The sequence below is a fragment of the Bubalus kerabau genome, chromosome 13 (assembly GCF_029407905.1).
Source record: "Bubalus kerabau isolate K-KA32 ecotype Philippines breed swamp buffalo chromosome 13, PCC_UOA_SB_1v2, whole genome shotgun sequence".
Taxonomy (NCBI): Eukaryota; Metazoa; Chordata; class Mammalia; order Artiodactyla; family Bovidae; genus Bubalus; species Bubalus kerabau.
The window spans coordinates 37,535,778-37,562,542 of NC_073636.1; the positions used below are offsets into that span (position 1 = coordinate 37,535,778).

Consider the following 26,765-nt stretch of genomic DNA (forward strand, 5'->3'; position numbering starts at 1 on the left):
GTACAACGAAAATAATATTCTATTTTGAGTACAATACATAAAATATTTGAATTCCAGGCATAAACTACTATTGATGAAATAAAAGGACAAATAATTGGAAAGTTATGCTGATTGTATAGACCATAATAAAGATGACAACACTTCCTAATTTAGTAAAGATATTTTAATGTAAGACAAATTAATTTTTCTTTTTCTTCCCAGGAGCAAGCGTCTTTTAATTTTATGGCTGCAGTCACCATCTGCAGTGATTTTTGAGTCAAAAAAAAAAAAGTCTCTCACCGTTTCCACTGTTTCCCCATGTATTTGCCATGAAATGATGGGACCAGATGCCATGATCTTAGTTTTCTGAATGTTGAGTTTTAAGCCAACTTTTTCACTCTCCTCTTTCACTTTCATCAAGGGGCTTTTTAGTTCTTCTTCACTTTCTGCCATAAGGGTGGTGTCATCTGCATATATGAGGTTATTGATATTTCTCCCGGCAATCTTGATTCCAGCTTGTGTTTTATCCAGTCCAGAGCTTCTCATGATGTACTTTGCATATAAGTTAAATAAGCAGCGTGACAATATACAGCCTTGACGTACTCCTTTTCCTATTTGGAACCAGTCTGTTGTTCCATGTCCAGTTCTAACTGTTGCTTCCTGACCTGCATACAGATTTCTCAAGAGGCAGGTCAAGTGGTCTGGTATTCCCATCTCTTTCAGAATTTTCCACAGTTTAGTGTGATCCACACAGTCAAAGGCTTTGGAGTAGTCAATGAAGCAGAAATAGATGTTTTTCTAGAACTCTCTCGCTTTTTCGATGATCCAGCAGATGTTGGCAATTTGATCTCTGGTTCCTCTGCCTTTTCTAAAACCAGCTTGAATATCTGGAAGTTCATGGTTCATGTATAGCTGAAGCCTGGCTTGGAGAATTTTGAGCATTACTTTACTAGCATGTGAGATGAGTGCAACTGTGTGGTAGTTTGAGCAGTCTTTGGCATTGCCTTTCTTTGAAACTGGAATGAAAACTGACCTTTTCCAGTCCTGTAGCCACTGCTGAGTTTTCCAAATTTGCTGGCATGTTGAGTGCAGCACTTTCACAGCATCATCTTTCAGGATTTGAAAAAGCTCAACTGGAATTCCATCACCTCCACTAGCTTTGTTCGTAGTGATGCTTTCTAAGGCCCACTTGACTTCACATACCAGGATGTCTGGCTCTAGGTGAGTGATCACACCATCGTGATTATCTGGGTCATGAAGATCTTTTTTGTACAGTTCTTCTGTGTATTCTTGCCACCTCTTCTTAATATCTTCTGCTTCTGTTAGGTCCATACCATTTCTGTCCTTTGTTGTGCTCATCTTTGCATGAAATGCAACTATTCTGGTTGATTCTTATGTAATGAGCTGAGCATGAATCCACTGACTGGGCTTTTAGAACCACAAAGATACACTAAAACATTGCAAATAGCTAATTCCAGCATATTTCTCCCGGCAATCTTGATTCCAGTTTGTGCTTCACCCAGCCCAGCGTTTCTCTTGATGTACTCTGCATATAAGTTAAATAAGCAGGGTGTTAAATAACATTTTTAAACAGTATTTATAAGCCAAGGAAGCATGTCTTTGATTTTAGTTTATTGACTATTCTTAATAGTACATTTTCATCAGATTGGATTGGGCCAATAAGGAATTCTATAATTGGTCTTTGGTTTGTTAGTGGCTATTCAAACTCACTTTCAAAAAAAAGTTAAGAATACTAGATAAAAATTAGACCATGAACAGCTCTAAATAACATAACAAAAAGCATAGTCTTAGAAAATATCCTGAAGATGTATGCTTTATACCCTTATTATTGTTGAAACTGCACATTGTCACACAGGGTAGCCTAGCAGATACAATGCTTCAGTGGCTTTTTGGTTTACTGAGTGCTCTGAACTGGAAACAAACGCAGATGAAATGTGACCAGAAAAGTCAAAAGAAAACCCTATACAAATAACAAGATTAATCATGGCTATGCAATCAAGATTGACATTCCAGAAGGCCATAAAACCCATGACAACCACAATCACAGAGGCAATAGCAAAAGTTACCCACAAAGAACACAGGGGATGAGAAATTAACCATAAGGAAACCATGAACATAGCTGTTGATGCAACAACCACATTTTGAACAGTGTTTTCTAATATTGCAGAATACTGATTAAAATACATGAATGCCTGATTATACACCATTAGGGAAGCTTCACACTTCTCTGTCATGTCTGGAACTGGAGTAACATCAGCTTTTTATTGGTTGAAGAAGAAATACCCATGGTTTGAATGAAGGCTTGGGAGCAAATGATTTCCTGTGATGATGTAATATTAATATCATACACAAAAAGTGGAAATTCCATTAAAAAGTGGGAATATTGCTTGGAAAAGCTGTCTTATTTAAATCTTGATGGAGTTTTTCTATATATTTTATATATTCTCGCAACCAAAACTCTGTAAGGTTTTTATCTACATACTCATCGTTTTCAAAATCTGCCAGACATTTTTCCAGTTTTTGCCTAGTAACTTTATCCCAGTAGTCAAGAGTCTGTACAAAGTGCAGAGTTATTACAGAACAAGGAGTGATGAGTTGTCTTATGGACTCAGAGGCAACCAGAGAAGGTGTTAGAGAAAGCAGTATCCAAACACAGACTCCGCAAGATTAATGAGACCTTAAGAGATGGGCAAGGTCCATCTCTGGGATAACCATAACCCTGGGACCATAACTTGAAAACTGTTCTTCTTCTACATTAAAATATGGTATGATGTAGGAGTCATCACTTGCCAAATTTCAGAGATCTAAACCTTCCTGCACTCAGAAACACCCATATATACTACTTATGATGTACAAAATGTATAGGAACACTACAAAAATCTTGGACTCGGTGCTTGTGAGAAAAGGACCAAAATAGTCTCTAAAGAATAGATTCACTGGATGGATATCAGCTTTGTGTTCATCTTGAAGAGAATTACATGGGAGGCAGCAGGACTATTTGATGAGGAAAATTTTTGGTCAATTGTTTCCGGCTTCTTCAACCAGCGTAGACAGACTACTTCTCTTTTCCCATCCAGGGCCATAAATGCTCCAAAACAGGTGATGTTATAAAAATAACAAAAGAGCAGGGTTGTTCCTGTATAGATGCAAAAGTATTGTACGGACCTGAAAGAGCTTCCTGTATAGAAGGCCAGAACGTTGGTCATGGTGGTGATTGTCATGGGTACTGCCACTTTTGCATAGACATCAGACATCCGCTTGCTTATGCTATCCATGAGGCTGGTCTTCTGCCAGGCAGAAATCATGGTAAACATGTCATCGACCCCAACACCTGTTAGAGAAAGAAGCAGAGCATTCGTACTTTTTTAACATCCATTAAAAATTAACCAGATCAACTCAAACTGTTTTCTTTGCCCATCCCTCAAGGTCTCATTGATCTTGCGGAGTCTGTGTTTGGATACAGCTTTTTCCGACACCTTCCCTGGTTGCCTCTGAGTCCACAAGACAGCTCATCACTCCTTGCTCTGTAATAACTCTGTGCTTTGTACACACTCCTATTTGTACACATAGCGCAGTACACTCTACTCGCAGTCATCATTCAGGGTATTCAATGAAGAGTCAGGAAACCTGGCTGACTGGGTATTAGGTGAAGCAGGATTAGCAATGTATCTCTGATTCCATCAGAACATTTGAGAGACCATTTTATCTTATAAACCATTTTATTCTAAGGCAGTAATATTGAGGTAACATCGTGTTGTTTAAAATATAAGCTGGATTTATCTGTTCTCCAGTTAGCATCTAGCTATCGATGTGGTATGATTTTAAAGGCACCCGTAGTTTATACACACGCAGATATCTACATCCATGTAGTTTTCCTGTTAGTCTGTTTCTGATACCGAGAATGCTATCATTCCATCTTCACCTGCCCAGGCTAAGGCATTATGTCAGTAAAATGTAGGTACTCTTGAGATCAGAAATATGTACCAAAGTAAACCTTAAGAATCCTTTACATATTAAGTGAATACTAAAGTAACCAGTCTCTTCCACAGTGATGTTTCCTGATTGATTTGTAATAAAGAGGACAGGAGAACATTTGAGGACTCTGAGGTTAGGAGAGGAGGACTACAGAGAAGAAAGGAGATTGCAAAGGACAGCCTAAGCATGTTGCAGGTAAATCTCACTTTCCTCAAGCTTCCAAGCTTCCTACCGCTTTCACTCCCGTACACCTCTGTTTCTGTGTGTATTGATACAAAATCAATACTTGGAACTGAAAAGTGAAAAGAAAGTTAAGTCGCTCAGTCGTGTCTGACTCTTTGCGACCCCATGAACTATAGCCTGCACCAGGCTTTTCCGTCCATGGGATTTTCCAGGCAAGAGTACCGGAGTGGGTCTCCATTTCCTTCTCCAGTGGATCTTCCTGACCCAGGGATCGAACCCAGGTCTCCCGCATTGCAGGCAGACACTTTACTCTCTGAGCCACCAGGGAAGCTTGGAACTGAAATGCTGCTTGATTTTAATACCAACCTTGGAAGATCTTCTCCATGGGTTACATAGGAAGGTACTGGGAATTGCACTTGGCCTCTAATGCCGATGTTCTGTGTGTATGATCTGGGAGAAGGGCCTTCAGTGACACAGGCTTATGTAGTCTATAACAAACTGCATCCTGGCACGCCCCCTGCTGCCAGCTTTGTGGATTTCACTTGCATTCAGCTGGATGAAGGGCAAGAATCCGAACTACTAAGGACCACAAATAAACTCATTGATATGGAACAGGTATTTAAAAACCGGTTTTATTATTTATGCCACTTGGTTCAGAAATTGTCCTCACACATTTCTTGAGCTACTTAAATCACAGCCCGCCCCCACCACATTCACCCCTACACTCACATGTCTATGTATATACAGACAATATGAAGATGGTTGATATGAAGTCAGTTGTCTACACTTGAGTTGTTCATGGCTGTGGGAACATTGAATAAGCGTGAGCGTGTACTGGGAAGGTATACATCCAGTGCACAGTTCCTCCTCTATCTCCCCTAGGAAACCAATTATTAATTCTTTCAAGCTGTTTACTTTCCAAAATATAAACATTTACCTTCTTACACTTATTGTAAAATAAACCCTGAAAGTACAGGAAAATACAAAGAAAAACTTTAAACAACTGCAATTCCACCTGTCAGGGATAATCCTTGCTAATATTTTAAGTGTTATCTATCCAGAATTTGCTATACAAGTATACAGGCATATTTGTATATTGCTCAATTTTAAACATCTTATTTCATAACCACTATTTTTCATTTAACACCTTATATCTACCTCTTTTTAAAGACTGAGTAGGATTCCAAAACTTTAATATGCTCTGAGCAGACCAATGCCGTGTTGATATAGGATTAGCTTGTTTTCGAACACCAAGAACCACCAAACTTTTTTCACAGAGGCAACACCGTTTTATATCCCACTAGCAATGTATAAGTTTTTATGTTTATAGTTGTTATATCTTCTTGATTAATTGGCCCTTTTATAAATATGTAATGTCGTTCTCTCTCTTTCAACAGTTTTTGAAATAGTCTATGTTGTCTGTTATCAGTACAGGCACTCCTAGTCTCTTTTGGTTACTATTCATATGGAGGATCTTTTTCAGTCCTCTTAACTTTCAATCTATTTGTCTTTGGATCTAAAGTGAATCTCTTGTAAATGGCATATAGTTGAATCTTGCTGTTTTATCCATTCTAACAATATCTGCCTTTTGATTAGAAAGTTTAATCTGTTTAGATTTAAAATAATTGGTGACAAGGAAGGACTTACTTCTATTGTTTTGGTATTTATATTCTGTATATATTATAGCCTATTATCTTCATTTCATCCATTTATGCCTTTTTTGTGGCCAAACCCAGACCCCAACAGTGAAAGCACCAAGGAGTCCTAACCATTGGACCACCAGGGAACTCCTGATTTACGCTTTCTTTAATGTGTAGTTTTTGTTTTTAATAGTGAGCTGTTTTGATTAGTCATTTTGCTGCCAGTGATGCCCAAGTCAGCCTGAGCACCGGAATCACATGAAGACATTTTTAGACACATGGATTCTGCAACTTCTCTATAAACCGTAGATCAGAGTCTGCAGATCTGTGTTCCAGGACTGCAGGAATCTAAAGTTCTAAGACTCTTCTAAGTCATTCTGAAAAACTGTTTAACCAACGTCCTTATTGGGGACTAGAAAATCTGCAAGTGTGTTCACTAGTGTTCTACATTCATATCTTTCCTTCCATTGCCTATTGAGCATTAAAATAAAGGTCATTTAGAGAGAGTCAACACAGCGACTAGTCAAACTCAAATCATTCTAGCTAATAATGTACTTCACTCCCCCAACCTCTAAAAAATACCACCAATCCAGAAACCTGAAAGAGGGAATAGGGCTAAACATGTCATATGTAGTTTTTATCCTGTTAATCTTTCTGATTTCAAGATTCATCTTGTTACTTTTATCTTCAGTTCAGTTCAGTTCAGTTGCTCAGTCGTGTTCGACTCTTTGCAACCCCATGGACTGGCAGCATGCCAGGCCTCCCTGTCCATCACCAGCTCCTGGAGTTCACTCAGACTCACGTCCATCGAGTCGGTGATGCCATCCAGCCATCTCATCCTCTGTCATCCCCTTCTCCTCCTGCCCCCAATCCCTCCCAGCATCAGAGTCTTTTCCAGTGAGTCAACTCTTCGCATGAGGTGGCCAAAGTACTGGAGTTTCAGCTTTAGCATCATTCCTTCCAATGAACACCCAGGACTGATCTCCTTTAGGATGGACTTGTTGGATCTCCTTGCAGTCCAAGGGACTCTCAAGAGTCTTCTCCAACACCACAGTTCAAAAGCCTCAGTTCTTCAGTGCTCAGCTTTCTTCACAGTCCAACTCTCACATCCATACATGACCACTGGAAAAACCATAGCCTTGACTAGATGGACCTTTGTTGGCAAAGTAATGTCTCTGCTTTTTAATATGCTGGCTAGTTTGGTCATAACATTCTTGCCACGGAGTAAGCATCTTTTATCTTAAACTCTTGTAAATCAATATTGTTACTTTAAGAAAGTATTGGTTGTAATCAAATTTTGTCATAATAAAGAAATTTACTTTTATTTTGGTGCGTGTGTGTGTGTGTGTATGTTGATCTGGGGCCCTGAGTTTAACTGATAGCATCAGCAGTTTGAGAAAAGGTGAAATACAGACACACATAGTTGTTTTAATAAGAAGAAAGTTTAATTATTTTAATGTGGCCTTGCATGAATAAGGTGTTTAGTTATATTATTGCTCTTTGGGAATCAGTAACTCCATTTCCGTAGCTGAATTTCTTAGTCTTCAAACCAAACTTAGTTTCTCTCTCTTACTAAAAGTTTCTAGAGGCAGTTATCAGTCATTTGTTTGGAAGCAGTTAGCAGTGAAGTAAAACAGAAACCTAGGGATTGTCATCAATATTTTAAGATGTAAAGTTGTGGTTGTTGGTGAGTTAAAGTATTAAATCTTTATTTTTTATTTTTTTTAAAATGCTGTGTATATATTCCCATTTTTGTGGGTCCAACCTAGAAACAGGCATAAGTTGTATTATTCAAAATGGAGCACATATTACTTTTTTTGAAATCAGTAGCCACTTTTCTTGGGTTTCCTCGGTGACTCAGCGATAAAGAATTCACCTGCAATGCAGGTTTGATCCCTGGGTTAGGAAGATTCCCTAGAGGGAGGGCATGGCCACCTACTCCACTATTCTTGCCTAGAGAATCCCATGGAGAGGAGCATAGTGGGCTACAGTCCATAGGATTACAAGCAGACATGACTGAATCGACTGAGCACACACATGCAGCCTCTTTTCTAGAGCACACTTCTCTAGCAGAGGAGAACCACGAACATCTTTTGGAAGGAAGCTGTCATTCTTTCTGTTAGCCACAATATATATTTTAAACCAGCTTTGACATACAGGAGGTATTTAGAATTGCGTTTATGGCTAACTGGAGTCATAACAAGTGGGTGAGAAGATACTTGGACTTGGGCACTTTCATACTGCTTGCTTCCATTCACATTCCTTTGAAGATCAGAGGGGAATTAGCTATTTGCAATGTTTTAGTGTATCTTTGTGGTTCTGAAAGGCCAGTCAGTGGATTTTTGCTTGGCTCGTTACATAAGAATCAACTGGAATAGTTACATTTCATGCAAAGATGAGCACAATAAAGGACAAAAATGGTATGGACCTAATGGAAGCAGAAGATATTAAGAAGAGGTGGCAAGAATACACAGAAGTACTGTACAAAAAAGATCTTTGTGACCCCAATAATCACGATGGTGTGATCACTCACCTAGAGCCAGACATTCTGGAGTGCGAACTCAAGTGGGCCTTAGGACGCATCACTATGAACAAAGCTAGTGGAGGTGATGGAATTCTAGTTTAGCTATAGCAAATCCTAAAAGATGATGCTGTGAAAGTGCTGCACTCGATATGCCAGCAAATCTGGAAAACTCAAGCAGTGGCCACAGGACTGGAAAAGGTCAGTTTTCATTCCAATCCCAACAAAAGGCAATGCCAAAGAATGTTCAAACTACTGCAAAATTGCACTCATCTCACACACTAGCAAAGTAATGCTCAAAATTCTCCAAGCCAGCCTTCAACAGTATGTGAACCATGAACTTCCAGATGTTCAAGCTAAATTTAGAAAAGGCAGAGGAACCAAAGATCAGATTGCCAACATCTGCTGGATCATCAAAACAGCAAGAGAGTTCCAGAAAAACATCTACTTCTGCTTTATTGACTAGTCCGAAGCCTTTGACTGTGTGGATCACAACAAACTGTGGAAGATTCTTCCAGACCACCTGACCTGCCTCCTGAGAAATCTGTATGCAGGTCAAGAAGTAATAGTTAGAACTGGATACAAAACAACAGACTGGTTCCGAATCGGGAAAAGAGTATGTCAAGGCTGTATAATGTCACCCTGTTTATTTAAGTTATATGTAGAGTACGTCACGCGAAATACCGGGCTGGATGAAGCACAAGCTGGAATCAAGATTGCTGGGAGAAATATCAGTATCCTCAGATACACAGATGACACCACATTTATAGCAGAAAGTGAAAAACTAAAGAGCCTCTTGATGAAAGTGAAAGAGGAGACTGAAAAAATTGGCTTAAAACTCAGCTTTCAGAAAACTAATATCATGGCATTTGGTCCCATCACTTCATGGCAAATAGATGCGAAAACAATGGAAAAAGTGAGAGACTTTATTTTTGGGGGGCACCAAAATCACTGAAGATGATGACTGCAGCCATGAAATTGAAAGATGTTTGCTCCTTGGAAGAAAAGCTATGACCAAACTAGACAGCATATTGAAAAGCAGAGACATTACTTTGCCAACATCAGCCCATCTATGGTTTTTCCAGTACTCATGTATCAGTGTGAGAGTTGGACTATAAAGAAAGCTGAGCGCCAAAGAATTGATGCTTTCGGACTGCAGTGTTGGAGAAGGCTCTTGAGAGTCCCTTGGACTGCAAGGTGATCCAACCAGTCAATCCTAAATGAAATCAGTCCTGAATATTCATTGAAAGGACTGATGCTGAAGCTGAAACTCCAATACTTTGGCCACCTGATGTGAAGAACTGGCTCATTTGAAAAGACCCTGATGTTGGGAAAGATTGAGGGCAGGAGGAGAAGGGGACAACGGAGGATGAGATGGTTGGATGGTATCACTGACGCGATGGACTTGACTTTGAGTGGGCTCCAGGAGTTGGTAATGGACAGGGAAGCCTTGGGTGCTGAAGTCCATGGGGTTGCAAAGAGTCAGACATGACTGAGCAACTGAACTGAACAGATTCCCAGCTTTTCTATTCCCTCCCCACCTTTGTTTTTGTTCAGTTGGAATGGGCTAGTGCCTGGAAATCAACATTCTCCTGCAGACAAGTATGGGAATTATTGCCCATGAGGACTCTGAAGATGTGTCTGAGTCAAGAATGTTATGAATTGCTGGAATTTCAGTATGGAAGCTACCACCACAAGTTGCATGACTTTTCCCTCCAAATTTACAGGTGTGACTCTATACAAAACAAAATGTGGGTGGCAGCCTTTGGAGTCATTTCTGCTGCCTTGGCAGTGGTGAGCAGCTTTGGCCTGATGTTGTACATTGGGGTGCCATTTGTGATTATAGTTGCAAATTCACTATTTCTGATTCTAGGTGAATAAAACAAAGTGTGAGGATCTACACTGTGTGTGTGTTGGGGGGGGGGGTGGGTGGTAAAGGCAGGGTATTGTGTTAGATTAAGCAAAGTAAATATATATAGGTGACTCCACAGATCCAAAATGAGAAATCAGGAGAAAAAGAAAATCAAATGGAATTATGTGCCTTTAAGAGTTGGAAAAATCTAGTACCCCAAATGGAAAAACACACACCAGGGACATGAATAGGCAGTTCACACACGCACACAGAATCCAAAATACTAATCATTGAAAATATAAGAAAGAAATATTTGTCTTTTTGACTAATCAAGGGATGAAAGTTCAACCAAAAGTGAGATATCTTGTCTTCTTATTAGAATGAATATTATAGCAAGACTGAAGGTTTGGAGAAGGTTGTATGCAAATAAACACATATTCTGCTGAGGGAAATTTATAAATTGATACACTTTTAAAATATAACTTTAGACAAATCAAAAGACTTAAAAATTTAAAACAGAATACCTTTGACCAGCCAACTTCACTTCTGGGAATTTGTCCTAATTATTGGACAGGTGCTTACAAAATAGAATAAGTATGTTAATTTCAGTATGATTTAGAAGAGGAAAAAGCAAAAACAAGCTAATCCTGTATCAATATGCTTGCTCTACTGAATGAATAATTCTGAATATGGTCAGTATTGGGAACTTCTCTCACATGCAGCCAGCAGCCCCTCAAAATGAGCGAACTCAATGGGAAGCTGGTGGACCACATGGAAGCATCTCTGAGTAACTGTGAGTTGACCCCGCAGGCCAGCTGCTCCACCCTTCCCAAGTAAAATGCCCTGTTCAGTTGCCCAATTGTGTCCAACTGTTTGCAGCCCCATGGACTGCAGCATGCCAGGCTTCCCTGTCCTTCACCATCTCCTGGAGTTTGCTCCAACTTGTCCATTGAGTTGGCGATGCCTTCCAACTATCTCATCTTCTGTCATTCCCTTCTCCTCCTGCCATCAGTCTTTCCCAGCATCAGGGTTTTTTCCAGTGAGTTGGCTCTTTGCATCAGGTAGCCAAAGTATTGGAGCTTCAGTTTCAGCATCAGTCCTTCCAATAAATATTTGGGATTGATTTCCTTTAGGATTGACTGGTTTGATCTCCTTGCAGTCCAAGGGATTCTCAAGACCTCAGAGGCTGAAGGGAAGGGCTTGGAGCCTCTTGAGCCACAGCACGCTTGCCTGGTTGGCTCCTGCAGGCCAAGCAGGTTGCTCCTAGGCCTGGGTGAGCTTCTGGAAGCTTCCATTCCCTTACTTGAGTTACTCCTCCCATCCTGCCCCCTATTGCCTTTTTTCTTGTGATAGCTTCCAGCGAACAGTGTCAGATTCATGATCTCCAAAGAAGAACATTTAGCTTTGGGACCAGGGACCAGGCTTGATCACTCAAGAGCTTTTGTATAGCAGTTTTATTAAAGTACGAAAAGGGACAGAGAAAGCTTCTGACATAGACATCAGAAGGAGGATGGAGAGTGCCCCCCGCCCCGCTAGTTTTAGCACGCTGTTTTATGTTAGAAAGTTAGTAATCAGATAAGACAGACACCTCAAGGCTGATGGAGTTTCACCAGGCCCCTCTCCCACAATATGCATTTTTGAGATAGGATGGCAAGAGGTGTGTCATCTCCTAGCCATAAAATGATTGATAGGAATACTGGTTTATTGAGCTATTATCAGCCAAAGTTAGTCTTAGGTGGAACCATTTTGAAGAAAGCCAAATTCCAAAGCAAATATATAGTTTCATTAACATTGCTTAAGAAAAACATTTCCGTAGAGAGTTTGTTTCCTCCTGCTGCTTAAGGGAGAGAGAAAAAAATGTCTGACACTGCAGCCTATTTCCCCCTTTGGAGACCCCTGACCTTCCAGCCTGTTACCCTCTCACTTGCTTCTTCACTTCTGTCTTGGGGAGAGCTTCCAACAGCAGGTACAGGTGACACGTCCTGTTCCTTAGCAGGTAGCAGCCTGGCAACTCCTGCGGATCGTCCTGCAGAGTCCCAGTCAGCCCGGGCTACCCACAGGTCCTTAACTCTTTCTCCAGCCCAGGCCCAGGGCATAAAGCATGGCATCAGGTACAGCTGCAGGCATTCTTGTTGCATGGAGGGGACCGTTATTAAGACTCATTCCAGACACACCTAAGAAGGGCTCGCGGACGGGCCTGGGTCAGCCAATCCTCACCCATCAGGGACTCATAGCTGCAGAAAATGGGTTTTGCTGCACTGGCCAGTTCCAAGGAACAGGTTTGGGTCCTCAGGGTCAAGATGGACATGTGGCTTCAGCTCTGGTTTTGTTTTCTAACCATTTTAATTGGTCCATGAGTAGGAAGCAACTTCCCAAAGCCCTTCTCTGCATGAGAGAAACCCAGGAGTCAGAGAGAGGAGGGGTGGTGGGTGCAGACAGGTGCCCAGTGCCCCAGGGGCCATAGAAACATCTTGAAGATCTGCTGGAAGGAGGCTGCACAGAGGGTAGCCCAGGGTTACAGACCTGTCCAGGAGCTGCTGTTTGTTAGTTCAGGTCCTGCTCTGAGGGGCTCAGGGTCCGCTCTGACCAAGAAGTGCATTGGGGATGCTCTGCAACAAGGGCTATGTGCATGGTTCCTATGAGCTGAGCCTTGCCTTGGTGCCCATCCAGATAGGCCTTGTGCCCTAGAAGGGGCCTGGCCGTGTGAACCCGGTAGCTGCTGAATGCCTGCCCACAAGAGCTCCATGCCCGATGCAGCGAAGCCCATGTGCCACAACTAGAGAGAAGCCTTCTCACTGCAAAGAATGAGCCTAAGATTCCATGTGCTGTAACTAAGACACCATGCATCCCAAAATAATCAAATAAATAGATATTAAAAAACAGACAACCTGGAAGAAATGGAGAGATTCTTAGAAACAGCCTCTGAACACTGAATCATGAAGAAATAGGAAACTGGAACACACCAATAATGAGCAGGAGGCTGAAACGGTCATTAGAAAAAAAAAACTTACCAACAAAAAAAGGTCAAGATCAGGTGATTTCACTGAACCATGTTTCAATTCTACCAAACACTTAAGAAGAATGAATGCTAGTCCTTCTCATGCATTTCAGGTCCAAATTCTTACACTCAGTCGTATCTGACTCTTTGCAACCCCATGGACTATACAGTCCATGAAATTCTCCAGGCCAGAATACTGGAGTGGGTAGCCTTTTCCTTCTCTAGGGGAATCTTCCCAACATCAAACCCATGTCTCCCACATGGCAGGGGGATTCTTTACCAGCTGGGCCACAAGGGAAGCCCAAGAATACTGGAATGGGTAGCCTATCCCTTCTCCAGCAGATCTTCCTGACCCATGGATCGAACCCAGGTCTCCTGCATTGCAGGTGGATTCTTTACCAGATGAGCCACACGGGAAGCCAGTCCTTCTCAAGTACTTCCAAAAATTGAAGAGGAGGAATAGTCTAAAGGAGAATTTCACAAAGAAAATATCTGTAGAAGATACAAAAAGTGTGGGCCACGTTTTCTAATTCTTCTCCCTCACCCTCGTCCCTCTTGTCAGCCTGTCTGCTTCATCCCTGTTTCTCTGCAGACATCTGTTCTCTCAGATTTATGGCTAATGGTGAAAATGTCAGAGCTTCAGAATTTACACATTCTATGATTAAATCTCCAGCAGGGATTCATGACATCTTTGTTTTTCAGGTCCAAATTCTTACAAGAGAAACTGTCTTATTGGTTCGGTTGGGCTTTATTGGTAAACCTGAACCCAAGCATCAGTGGCTACGGGTGGCGGCGGCTGTGGCTTTGCAGGCTATAGACAGAGCACACGCTGAGAACTGAAAAACTCACCAAAGGGCACCACAACATCTTTGTATATTACATGTGTGTGTGTGCTCAGTGGCTCAGTGTGTCCAACTCTTTGTGACCCTGTGGACTGTAGCCCACCAGGCTCCTCTGTCCATAGAATTTTCCAGGCAAGAATACTGGAGTGGGTTGCCATTTCCTACTCCAGGGGATCTTTCTGACCCAGGGATTGAACCCTAGTCTCTTGCATCTCCTGCATCGGCAGGCAGATTCTTTACCACGAGAGCCACCTGGGTAGCCTATGTATTTCTTAGTTGTGTACATAGACAATACTGACGGCCCAAGTCAATCCGGGCAAACTTCAGTGTGCTTCCTTATAATTTGCTTAGCGTATTGGTGACTTGTGGATTATAGAGTGATGGAGAAAGGCTGGTGATTTGTGTTCACAACAAAGAAACTATATTTAAATATTTAAGCTGTGTCAGTATGAGGCAGAGAAAGGCATGATTTAAATGGTGCTGCGTAGATAATTTTAGCCTCTGCTGTTGTGCTGACATAAAAAAAGAATAACTTTTGTTGCTTTTAGAGGTTAAGGAAGAGATAAGTCGTTTTCCAAAATTGATTTTTTTAAACTCTAAGGATTGAGATTTGTTTTCATTGTCCTTATTTCAAGGTCAAGAAGATGGGAAAATTTCTAGGTGTGAGAGAAAGTCAGTGTGTTTTGAGGAAATATGACTATTGAAGACAGTCTTAAAGACAAAAGAAGAAATCAGTTTATTATGTATGCTGTGAGTGGTGAATTCTAAGTATAAGAGAAAGATTGCTGAAAGATAAGAAGAAATAAATGAGGAGCGTGAGAAGCCTGTTTGGCCAATTTAAAAGAAAAAATAAAGGGAAGGCAAAATCAATACAGATTTATTCCTCAAGTTCATCTGGAAGAAAAATAAAAATATCAATAATTGGTGAAAATAAAAAGTTTTTTAAAGAGAAAGTACAAGGAGAAGAATGGGTTTCTCCTAATGTAAAATATAATGTAAATATTATATATTTAATATAAAAATAAACTAGATGGCTACAAGAATTAAAGGGGTGGTGCACTGGTCAAACACCTAATACACAAATCAATAAAACAAAATAATGAGTCCTGAAAGAGACTCTAAACATAAAAAAAAAAAAAAAAAAAGAAAACTTTGAAAATAAGATACAGGAAATATCACAAAGCAGTGATGAAATAGGATGGGGGAAAGATAGAGCTTTGATTTACAATATATGCTCAAATAAAATCCGGGAAGCGGGAACTAATGGAAACAAAACAGAGGAAAGAAATAATACTTTTCAGGTAAACTAGTAGTTGGACTTTAGCTAAATTTGGTTGGGAAATGACTTCCTTAATGTAAAAGCAGGGGAAGAAGTCACAGTTGTTCAGCCTTGCTGTGTCCCTCCACCCAGGGGAGAGCTAACTGATCACAGAGTGAGAGCTGACTTCCTTTCATCTGTGGAAATGGTCTCATGAAACAGGCGGATCTGGGTTCTCAGGATCAGGACCTGATGGCTCAAGACTGTGTTTCTTTCACTGTGGTCAGTAGACCAACTGCATCCGAACCTCCCAAGATAAACTATGAATGAAGGAATCAAGGAAGGAAGGAGGAAGGAGAGAAGGAAGGACAGGAGGGAGGAAGGGAGGGAAGAAAAAAAGGAGGAAAGAAGATACAATTTAAAAAAAGATTAAAAAGAAATTTAGATTCTATCTTAAACTGAATTAAAGTCTCTGGCAGTACAGCTCAGGACTCTATTTTAACCCACATTTCAAACACAGTATCAAGTTTTGAGAATTGTTGGCTTAAAAAGAAACATTGCTAAGTGGACTAGAAGAAGGGCTTTTGAAAAGAGATGTCAAAAAAAAAAAAGAAAAGAAAAGAGATGTCAGAACATTCCATGGTCCCTATTGTGACATCCCAGGGTCACCCACAGAAAGACGTGGGTTTCTGGTTAAGGACAATGCAGGTTCTCTGACTGATCCCTGCCTGATCCCACTCCTTACCCTTCACACCCCTTGCTATTCTGTCCGGCTTCATGGCAGCAGTTGGCCCATTTGCTCACAATCAATGGGTAAAAGTGCAAGAGAGAAATCTGTACAGTGTCTAGGCGGATTTTCTGTCGCTTGCAGAGAAGGTAAGCTACCTGCCAGTTGTCATGACTGGACAAATTCCTGTTGACTAGGTCCAAACCAGAACTGACTCATTAAATCTTCATTTCACCTTCCTTCTAAGTTTGAGAGGTTAGAAAGCCGAATGCTCTATTTCCCATGCTTCTTTGCTGTTGGAGGTAACGGATGAAAATTCGATTCTGCGAATTGGGTCGACTCACGTGATACTTGGGTCACAGGAGCTCAGGGAAGACTGTCTTTCCATGCTCTCTGCTGCTAAGCCAGGGGACTCTGAAGCATCTTCCTGCTATACGTTGTCAGTTTCTTGGTGTATAGACACCAGAGGCTTGATGTGGAGACAACTCCAGGGGTGGTCTCCAAGGAGGTAGTTCTGCTGGTGGTCAGTTCTACAGTGTTCTGACAACAAAGATCCTGGAATCCCAGCCTAGAACTTGTGTTAGACTCTACAGTAACTGTATAATCACCTAAGACTATATCCAACCCTTTCTTGCTTAATATATGCAGAGTGGATTCTGTTCTTACACCAAGCCCTCATGAACAAAATAATAATAAACAATGTCAGGGATTCACCATTAAATGTCTTGATCAGGTTTTAAAATGCCAGTTTCACTGAAGAATGACCTTGAAGAAGCAGTAACAATGATTAATTTTACTATTTACCCTTAAAATGCATGTGTTTAAAACTTTCTGCATGATGAAATGGGAGGTAAGCATAAAGCACTTTTGCTTCATGCCCGGTTGTGCTTGTCTAAAGGAAAAACACTTGCAAGGTTGTTGAGTTGTGAAATGAACTATTTACTTTTTCACAAAACATCATTTTTACTCTAAACAACAAATGACAGGCAAAGCAAGTTTATTGAGATTCGGGTATTGGCAGATATTTCTCAAAAATGCACAAAATAAGCCTGTCATTGCAAGGAAAGTCACTTGGCAGTTGTCAATTACACAATTTGAATTTTCAAAGCAAAAAGTAAAATTTTGGGAAATTTGTGTCCACCACAGTGGACTTGACATTTTCTCAACTTAAAAACACTTTTCTGATGACAGTGGTGGTGAAAATACTAAGTACATTTTTTCTTGTTGTAGAATGTAGTAGAATATGTTAAAACTCATAACTCAGCAGCCAGTGGCTTTCCAGATGGTCACAGGTCAGTGTTACAAAATCAGGTGTGGATAAAGATAGATTCAAAGTGCAGTAGAGACAACATATTTTAATGTAACAGAAAAGAAGTTCACTGATGGGCTTTAAGATTTCACAGAGCAGCTAAACTTTAAGGAACTACTACTTGTCAGATCTCAATGTAGTAACAGAGAAGAATATACCCAATTATTTGAAAAGGCTATATACCTGTGAGGGTGGATTTTCTTCATGTACTTCAACCAAAGCACCGCCTTGAAATTGACTGAATGTAGAAGTGGACATGAGAATCTAGGTGTCTTTTATTAAGTTCTATACTAGATATGCAACAATTTAAAACAAGGCAATTATTCTTGCCAATTTTTTGTTTTGGGAAACAATGATCTTTTTCATAAAGATGTTATTTATATTAATATGTAATGACTTTATTATTGCTATTTTAATACTTTAAGGAATGTTAACATTTTTGTTTGCAATTTATAATACTATAAATATTCTCAGTATTGATCCTCAATAATTTTGGGGTGTACAGGGTTTCTGTGAACAAAAACCTTGAGAACTGTTTTAGTGTGCGGTTCAATACGTCACCAGGAGGTGGCGTCATGAGCACACGTTGCACGCTCCCCGGCCGTGGTTTAAATTGAACGCTTCAGTTTCCGTAGCACACACAACCTTGCGCCAACAACCTAAGGAGTCTAAGACTGTACATAGTTGATGGTGAGGAAGGAGAGGAAAAAGAGAGGAAGACCGACTCTGCTGCTGCTGCTAAGTCGCTTCAGTCGTGTGCGGCCCCAGAGACGGCAGTCCACCAGGCTCCCCCGTCCCTGGGATTCTCCAGGCAAGAACACTGGAGTGGGTTGCCATTTCCTTCTCCAATGCATGCAAGTGAAAAGTGAAAGGGAAGTCGCTCACTCATGTCCTACTCTTAGCGACCCCATGGACTACAGCCTACCAGGCTCCTCCATCCATGGGATTTTCCAGTACTGGAGTGGGGTGCCATTGCCTTCTCCAAGATTGACTCTAAGTCTTATTAAAAGCCCTGAAAGAACCTGTGATCGTCCTTAGGGAGGGAAGGAAGAAAATCAGATGGTCGGAAATCTGCAGGGGTGAAGTAAGCGCGTTTTAGTGGCAGCGCCTACATAAGTGATGCTGCCTCATCTGCACCTTGAACCTGGAAAGCATCTCTGCATGCCCAGCTGTTAAATGAGACCAGACTTTCCCCCGAAGGAAACCCTTCCACTCCTCTGGTTGCTCTTTATACCCAGAGAACGATTTCTTACTGTGAACATCAAGTTACTGTGAGACTTGGCCCTGACTTCATTCTTCACTGTCCACAAATTCAATTTCCCTCACCAAATTAACAGAAGCAGTTCTCTGCGTGGTAAGTCACAACCCTGTAGCTAGTGTATACCTAGAAATGCCAATTTCCTAGCATTATGAAAAATTATTTGATATAGCATATATTCATGTGATTTGTTCCTTGGGAAATTTGTTCTGAAAAAGACACATCATTTCAAAAATGTGGTGCCCACCCCCTGGAATGTAATTGTGATTATTGTAAGGTTAGACTCTGCCAATTCTTTATTGCTAATCACCCAGCCCCATGAGGAACGGTCTGAAAGGTCGACGTCCCCTCCGTGGACTGAGGTCACTGCACTCAGAGGTCATCCACCCTTTCTAACGTACAGCTGCTCTAAACTATGAAATGTGAGGCCATTACTGTCCTGAGCTTCAGTTCTGGAGCAGCGTCACTTCCTTTACCCACCTTCCTTCTCTGTTTCCTGTTCTGTGTCTGAATCCTCCTTGCTGGGCTGGCGCAGGCTCACTTCGTTCCTCCTGATTTTCATTTCACTGTCCCTTAAGGAAATCCCCGTGTCTTGAGCTGATGTCACACCCCCTGGCCTTGCTCTCACTGCCCTCCACCAGACAAGAAAAGGCAGTAGCTGTGTCTTCACCTGCAGAAGGAGAACCCCATCTACATCCAGCATGGACAGGAGATGAGGCATGATTTCTTAGGGTCTCTCACTTACTACTGTCCCTCCTACCCTGCTTTTCAGAGAGCCAGGTGGGCTTGACCATCAGAGCCACTCCTCTGCTCTGTCCATGCGACCCCATGGACTGTAGCCCCCCAGACTTCTCTGTCCATGGGGATTCTCCAGGCAAGAATACTGAAGTGGGTTGCCATGCCCTCCTCTGGGGATCTTCCCAACCCAGGGATCGAACCCAGGTCTCCCACATTGCAGGTGGATTCTCAACCAACTGAGCCACCAGGGAAGCCCAGCTGGTGATATCCAAGACCAAATCTGTAAGGCATCATCTCAGCCTCTGGCTCTGCTCCCATTCCTCCTGGTCTCTGTTCTGTCTTATGACATAGGAACCTCAATACCTTCTTTGTGCAGAAGTCCACCCATTCATAGGTGCTGCCAGTGATAAAGAACCTGCCTGCCAATGCAGGAAACATAAAAGACGCAGATTTGATCCCTGAGTTGGGAAGATCCCCTGCAGAAGGAAATGCCAACCCATTCCAGTATTCTTGCCTGCAAAAATCTCACAGACAGAGAAGCCTGGCGAGCTATAGTCCATAGGGTCACAAAGAGTTGGACACAACTGAAGCAACTTAGCACAGCACATGCACCCACTCACAGCACTGGTGAGCCCTGTGCACTTGTGGGACCTTAGGGGAGTTCACAGGAGGATGTCGATAGAAATCACGCTGTCATGGGGCTGCAGGTTTTGCCAGGCTCCTTTGCTGGGTCCCTCTCTCCTGGTCCCAGTTGCATCCAACTTGCTTGTTCCTTTCTCCCCATCCTTCCTTTGCTTATCTCTCCTTTGTCTTCCTGAATCATAAGTATCAACACTTCTCTTTGTTTAGGAAGAAAGGCTGCTTTTACCTTCTCTTCTGTGGCCAGGTCCCAGGAAGGACCCTGTCCTTTAAATTCTCACTGTTCATCCCAGGATATATCAAGTTATATTTAGAAAACCCAAACAAAACAAAACAAGAGAAGCTCTTTTGGTTACATAATGGATGACAATTTTTCTAGCTCATTGTTATTTTAGCTTTCAGTTTCTATTAAATTGGGATCCCACAGCAGACCCCAAGCCAAGAGTTTTCCCAAGAGTGCCTTGCTTGGGGGGTGACCATGAAGGGGAGGAAAAGCAGTCAGAGCAGTGGGACACGCCGTGACGGTGCTGGAATGCTCCTGTGTGGGTCTTTCTGGGACATGGGTTTCCATTCTTCCTGGGAAATGCCTGGCAGCGCATGGGCGGGTCATATGCCAGATGTAGGTTTAATTTTTTAGGAAATTGTCAAACTTCTCCAAAGTGGCTGTGACCTTTTACATTGGCATCAGCTCTGTGTGTGAGGGGTCCGGTTTTCCAAGATCTGTATGCCAAAAATGATAATGCAGTGTGTGTGCATGCGTGCCAAGTGCTTCAGTTCAGTTCAGTTCAGTTGCTCAGTCGTGTCCGACTCTTTGCAACCCCATGAATCGCAGCATGCCAGGCCTCCCTGTCCATCACCAACTCCTGGAGCCTACTCAAACTCATGTCCATCGGTGATGCCATCCAGCCATCTCATCCTCTGTCGTCCCCTTCTCCTCCTGTCCCCAATCCCTCTCAGCATCAGGGTCTTTTCCAATGAGTCAACTCTCTGAACTGAAGTGCTTCAGTTGTGTCTAATTCTTTGCGACCCCATGGACTATAGCCTGCCAGGCCCCTCTGTCCATGAGATTCTCCAGGCAAGAATATTGGAATGGTTTGCCATGCCCTCCTCCAAGGGATCCTCCCCACCTGTGGATCAAACCCACATGTCCTGCACCTCCTGCATTGCAGGTGGATTCTTTACCACTTAAGCCAGAAATGCAAAAGACGTGGGACAGACAAAATAACTTTGAGAAAAGAACAGCAGAGTTGAAGGGATAATTTCACCTGATTTCAAGAATTCTCATAAATCTGGGCAATGTTTAAAAGTTCTGAGGCCTGGCCCATGCTCAGCTGGGGTGGGGCTGAGCAGCAGTAAGTTTGAGTCTCCCTAATTCCTGTGTGCTAATTCCTCTGTTGAGACTACTCTGAAAATCTACTTTAAGATTCTTAAGTGAACATATTTCATGAGACCATTAGGGGGCAGCCTAAGCTTAGGACTGCTGGGGTATTGCATTTGCATCACAGCAGCGGGTCTAACTGACACTGGCTAATTTTTTCGGATAATCAGATAATGTGGGGAAGAGGGGAAGGGGAAAGAATAAAGAAAACAAGACGGATGCTTACTGCCTCTGGTAGTACTTTAAAAAATGCACTAAATATTCACTGGGCATGGGGACTGAGCAGCCTTGATTGGTTTTTGATTCTGTGTTGATTGATGGCATCCTGATGTAAAAAGCAGCACCTACCACCTACTAGACATGTTGGTGGCGGATAGAATTTTAGACTTAGCCTGGCGCTTGAGACCTTATCAAACTTGGCTCTAGTTTAAACTTCCACGCTCTTTGAAGCTTTCCCAGACTCCTACATAAACCCTCTGTTTCAGCCACATTGGTCTAGTCTAATCACCTCTTTTCCAACTTGAGGACCGCCCCATTCTGACCTTTGAGGCCCCCAGCCAGAGAACGCCCCAGTCCTCCCCCCCAGGATGTCCTGTTTCCCTCTAGCCCTCAGGGACCGTTCCTCCTCAGAGTCCACTAAGACCTCTTCTTCCTTGCTGCGAGTTTATTACAAGCCTGTGTGCATGCTCAGTCATATCCAGCTCTTTGCAACCCCATGAACTATAGCCCGCCAGGCTCCTCTGGCCGTGGAATTTTCCAGGCAAGAATACTGGGGTGGATTGCCATTCCCTACTCCAGGGTATCTTCCCCACCCAGGGATCGAACCCACATCTCCTGCATCTCCTACATTGGCAAGAGGATTCTTTACCACTGAGCCACCTGAGAAGACCCACTTATTACAGGACACCCCCCTGTAATCCTGAATTGCTTCATACCTTGTCTGACTGACGATACTGGAAGGCTCTTTGAGTCCTGGAGCCCTACTCCCTTTTAATTTAATAATCTTTGGTAGTGTTGCATGTAGATGATTGATTATATTTACTTGATGAAAAATTTTGTTATGATTAGATGAGCTTAAAGTGAACTTCCCAAGAAAAGAGCTACATTTTACGATCCTTAACCCTTGTGCTTAGCATCCTGCCTGAAACAGTGCAGGTGCTTGATATATGATCATTGCCTTGAGATAAATGTGTCCACGTTCAGTATTTCCTTGCTTTATGCTGAATCTTTTCCCTCCTCCTCTTTTTTCTCCTTCTCTTTTTTCAGGAGACAGCTTGGTGCAATCTGGCCCTGGGCTGCTGCTTTTTCTTCCCTCCTCCTACCTCCCCTCTCTTCCCCTCTCCTCTCTCTGATACATGTGCATCTGTGATAGAATGAGAAGCCCAGGTTTGGTCTCTGCCCCCAGTTTCTGGCACAGAGCTTGAAAAACCCTTGTAACTTTCTGAGTGATGGGTGCTGGGAACATCTCTTGGTTTAATACTTGTCTTTTGATTCCCAGTTCCTGACACAGAGCTCCTGAATTCATTGGAATTTCAGGGGTGATAGCAACATCTTTTGTTCTAATGAGGTCACTCTGGGTGGGCTCCTGGATGGCTTCAGAATGGAGGGAGGTCACCAGAAAGACAAAGACGTGATTAGAAGCTTAGGACTTTCAGCTCCATCCTCTAGGAAGGGAGAGGCTAGAGACTGAGTTAGTGAGAGGTCATGCCTACATGGTGAAGCCTCCATTTAAAAAATCCCTAAACTATGGGATTTGGGGAATTTTTGGGTCTGTGAACACATCCACGGGTGTGGGGTGATGCACACCAACCCCGTAGGGACAGAAGCTCCTCAACGTAGGACTCTTCCAGACATCACCCTACACACCTCTTCATCTGGCTCTTTATTCATATCCTTTGTCATGAATCAGTCAGTCCTAAAGGAAATCAATCCCAAGTATTCATTGGAAGGACTGATGCTGAAGCTCCAATACTTTGGCCACCTGATACAAAGAGTTGACTCATTAGAAAAGACCCTGATGCTGGGAAAGATTGAGGGCAAGAGGAGAAGGGGACGACAGAGGATGAGATGCTTAGATGGCATCACCGCCTTGATGGACATGAGTTGAGCAAACTCGGAGATGGTGGAGGGACAGAAAAGCCTGGCATGCTGCAGTCCATGGGGTTGCAAAGAGTTGGATACAACTGAGCGACTGAAAGACAACAATAAACCAATGTAACTGTAAGTTCTTTCCTGAGTTCTGTGAGCCATTTTCACAAATAATGGAACCTGGAAGGGAGTCGTGGGAACAAACTCCAGTCTAGACCTGGTTAGTCAGAAGTACAGGTCATGTGACGGCTTAGGAAGTGGGATCAGCCTTGCAGGCCAATTCCCTAACACGTGGGTTCTGTGCTGACTCTGCGTAGTTAGTGTCAGCATTAAATTAAGTTGTAGGACACCCGTTACCACTGAGGTCGAGAGAATGGTTATCAGTGAGAAGAAAAACCCTATACATTAGTGTCAGAAGTTTTATGAGGGGAGAAATGGTTCTCCTTGAGCTTTATTAACACATTCAATAACAAGACTGAAGCAGAGACAGGCACAATAGCCAAGGTATTTACAACAACTCTCAAGCATTCTGCACAGAGCCGTGATGTTAATGGTGACACAGTCCAAACAGCCACCAATGCCACTCTGGTTTATCAACCGATGTTCAGGATTGAAAAAACCTGTTAAATTGTGGCAGAATTTAGTGAGCATGAAGATGTAATTTCTCCCCAGATATGCTCACAAATCCATTCTGTCTAGAAACCTTTGGTGCCAGGAGGGGTCTGTGGTGTCTCCAAGTTAAAAACCTCTCTTGTGGCACGATATGTGAAGTGCATATTTTTCTTTAATGGTCAAACGAATTCTCTTTCATTTTCTTTTTATTAAAAAAAATTCTAATCTTCAGAAAAGTTTCTAAGCTGCTACCTTTGAGTATTGGAGAAGGAAATGGCAACCCACTCCAGTATTCTTGCCTGGAGAATCCCAGGGACATAGGAGCCTGGTGGGCTGTCGTCTATGGGGTCGCACAGTTAGACACGACTGAAGTGACTTAGCAGCAGCGGCGGCAGCACCTTTGAGTATAAGGTCACACGGATAACCTGAGACCAATATCAGTGGTGCTTAGACTTAAGCATAGGAATCAGAGGGAGTGTTCAGCTTAGAGGCTAGGAATGGCTCACCTGAGGCAGGCGAGCACTGAGCATCTTCATTTCCAGCAAGCACCCAGGCGATGTTGCTGGTGTGGGGTGCCCCTCAGAGTGCCACTCCCTTATAAGAATTTTGCCTTCTGACATGCTGAGAGTTTGAATTGGGCGAGTGACCACCTGGGAAGGAGGTAGCCCAGGGGAAGCAGGAAGAGCTGCGGTGTGTGCTTGTGACATGAGGGGCCTTTGAGGGTGGACAGCCTCGGGGAGGGGCTGTGTGTAGACGCTGGAGACGGACCCGGGTAGCAGACGACTTGGACATCCCACCTCGCTCTGTGGTCACCCTCCAGCTTGCTGACGTTGCCCAGGGCCACGCCTGTCCCCCACATCACTGGGATCTGTGCCCCTGCACACCAGGAGAGGGGTGCCCTGGTTGGCAGCGTCTTCCCGTCGAGGTCTCGGAACACATTCCCAGCCTCACTGTTCTTGCACCACCTGCTTCTATGTGGCTGAGAGCCTGTCGCCCAGGGCAGGGACATTCAGGCTGCATCCCACTTTACCTGCCATCTCTGCCTTTCCTGTCTCACCCTCTTCTCTCTCCTCTCACCTCCCAAAGAAAATGACTCCTTTCCCAGTGCTTGCAGCAGGGGCTGTTTTGTGGGGGAAACTCAACTCACCCTAAGGCATGCTTTCAAATCCCAGCCTGCCCCTCACCCTTGGGGGCCCCAGGAGTGGATCAGTCTCCCCAGCTCCATTTTTGCACCAGAACTAGGGGACCCACCTACCTATTTCCAAGTTATCACCGAGATGGACTCCTATTTCAGAGGCACCCCAGGGCCAGAGCCTGCAGTGGGTTCCAGAGCTCAGCAGAGTGTAGTCCCTGGTCTTCCCTTGAGGCTGGTGGCAACCTGGGAGGAGGGAGGAAGAAGGCAGAGGAGAGAATGAAAGTGTCAGATTCGTGAAACCCACAGGCGAGGGGTTCTCATCCACCCGGTGATCCTCTGGGTGAGTGGGCGGACCGCATCTCTACTCCCCACAGATGCAGCTTTCCCTCTTAGAGAATCCGACTGACAGTAAAACCGTGGGTGGTGGCCTCGGATGCTTTGAGCCATCCTGCTTATCTCCTGGGATTTAAAAATCCTCCTCCCACAGCGCCTGCTATAACCGTATAACATATTCAGTTTCAGCGGCTGAGTTCCGAGTGGAGAAGATGGCCTCATTGATTATCTAACAACCTGGTCTTGCCTTCTCCTCCCTCCTCGTCTCACCCAGGAAGTGGGTTTGCATTTTTATTAATCTGATCATTTATCTCAGAAGTATTAATGACATGCCTGGCATTCACTGGTTTGTTTGACGGTGGACCCTTTAATTTGTTTATGGTTAAGATAAAATTCTATACAGTAGAGAAAGAAATAAAAAAAGCTTTAAATTAATTTCAGAATTTCTTGCTCAGCAAGAGTCTCCCCTTCCAACTGAAAACAAGATATTGAAACAAGTGGTGCGGATGGGGGGAGGCGATCAATGGAACTGCCTCTTCCTTCTCTCCTCTGTGTGAATTTTCAAGCAAGCTCTGTCAGGGGAGATGTATTTTTAAGAACATTTGCTACAGGCAGATGCATCCAAAGGACAGAAAAGGAGGAAGACAGAGTTAGAGAAGATGAAGAAAGCATGAAATGCAAGAGAATCTCAAACAAACACATTTAGAGTGGCAAATCACGTTTTGTAATTTAAAAGAATTTTAAAAGACAGTTTTTATGAGTTCAGACTGAAAGGAGGGCATCTTTCTTCTGAGGAAATTTTACATGTAATTTGAAGTACGGAGCTGTGGATAGCAAAGTGCGCTTTATCTGCCATTTCATCCTTCAACTTGGTCTTAGCGCAAAAGAGCCCGTATGAGCCAGTGAGTCCATTTTTCTGGCTCCTGGCTGAGCAATGGAATGTGGCAGTGGGTCAGGAAGATCAGGGCAGATTTTAAATAGACAAATGGAATTTGAGATGCAGATGATTAAAAGCTAAGAAGCTGAAGTGAATCACTTATTCTTTTGATAGATCATGGCAGACTGTTTGTTCAACCACAGTAGACACCAAGCTGCTTGGGTCCAGGATTCATACCTGGCACATCCTGAGTTTTTGCACAGCATCCCTGGACCTTGAAAAGATCTTGTGCAAATAGTTTTAGCCTTCAGATTTTATTGCATAACATCTTTGCTATATATGGTGTGTGTATATAAGCAAGATGTCAGATATCAAGTGTATACATGTGCATTCACACACTAG

General features: G+C 42.9%; 1 pseudogene; it reads right to left on the bottom strand.

Moving 5' to 3' along the window:
* Nucleotides 1-1,712: 1,712 nt before the first annotated feature.
* Nucleotides 1,713-25,027, bottom strand: LOC129626172 (patched domain-containing protein 3-like; annotated as a pseudogene).
* Nucleotides 25,028-26,765: the final 1,738 nt, after the last annotated feature.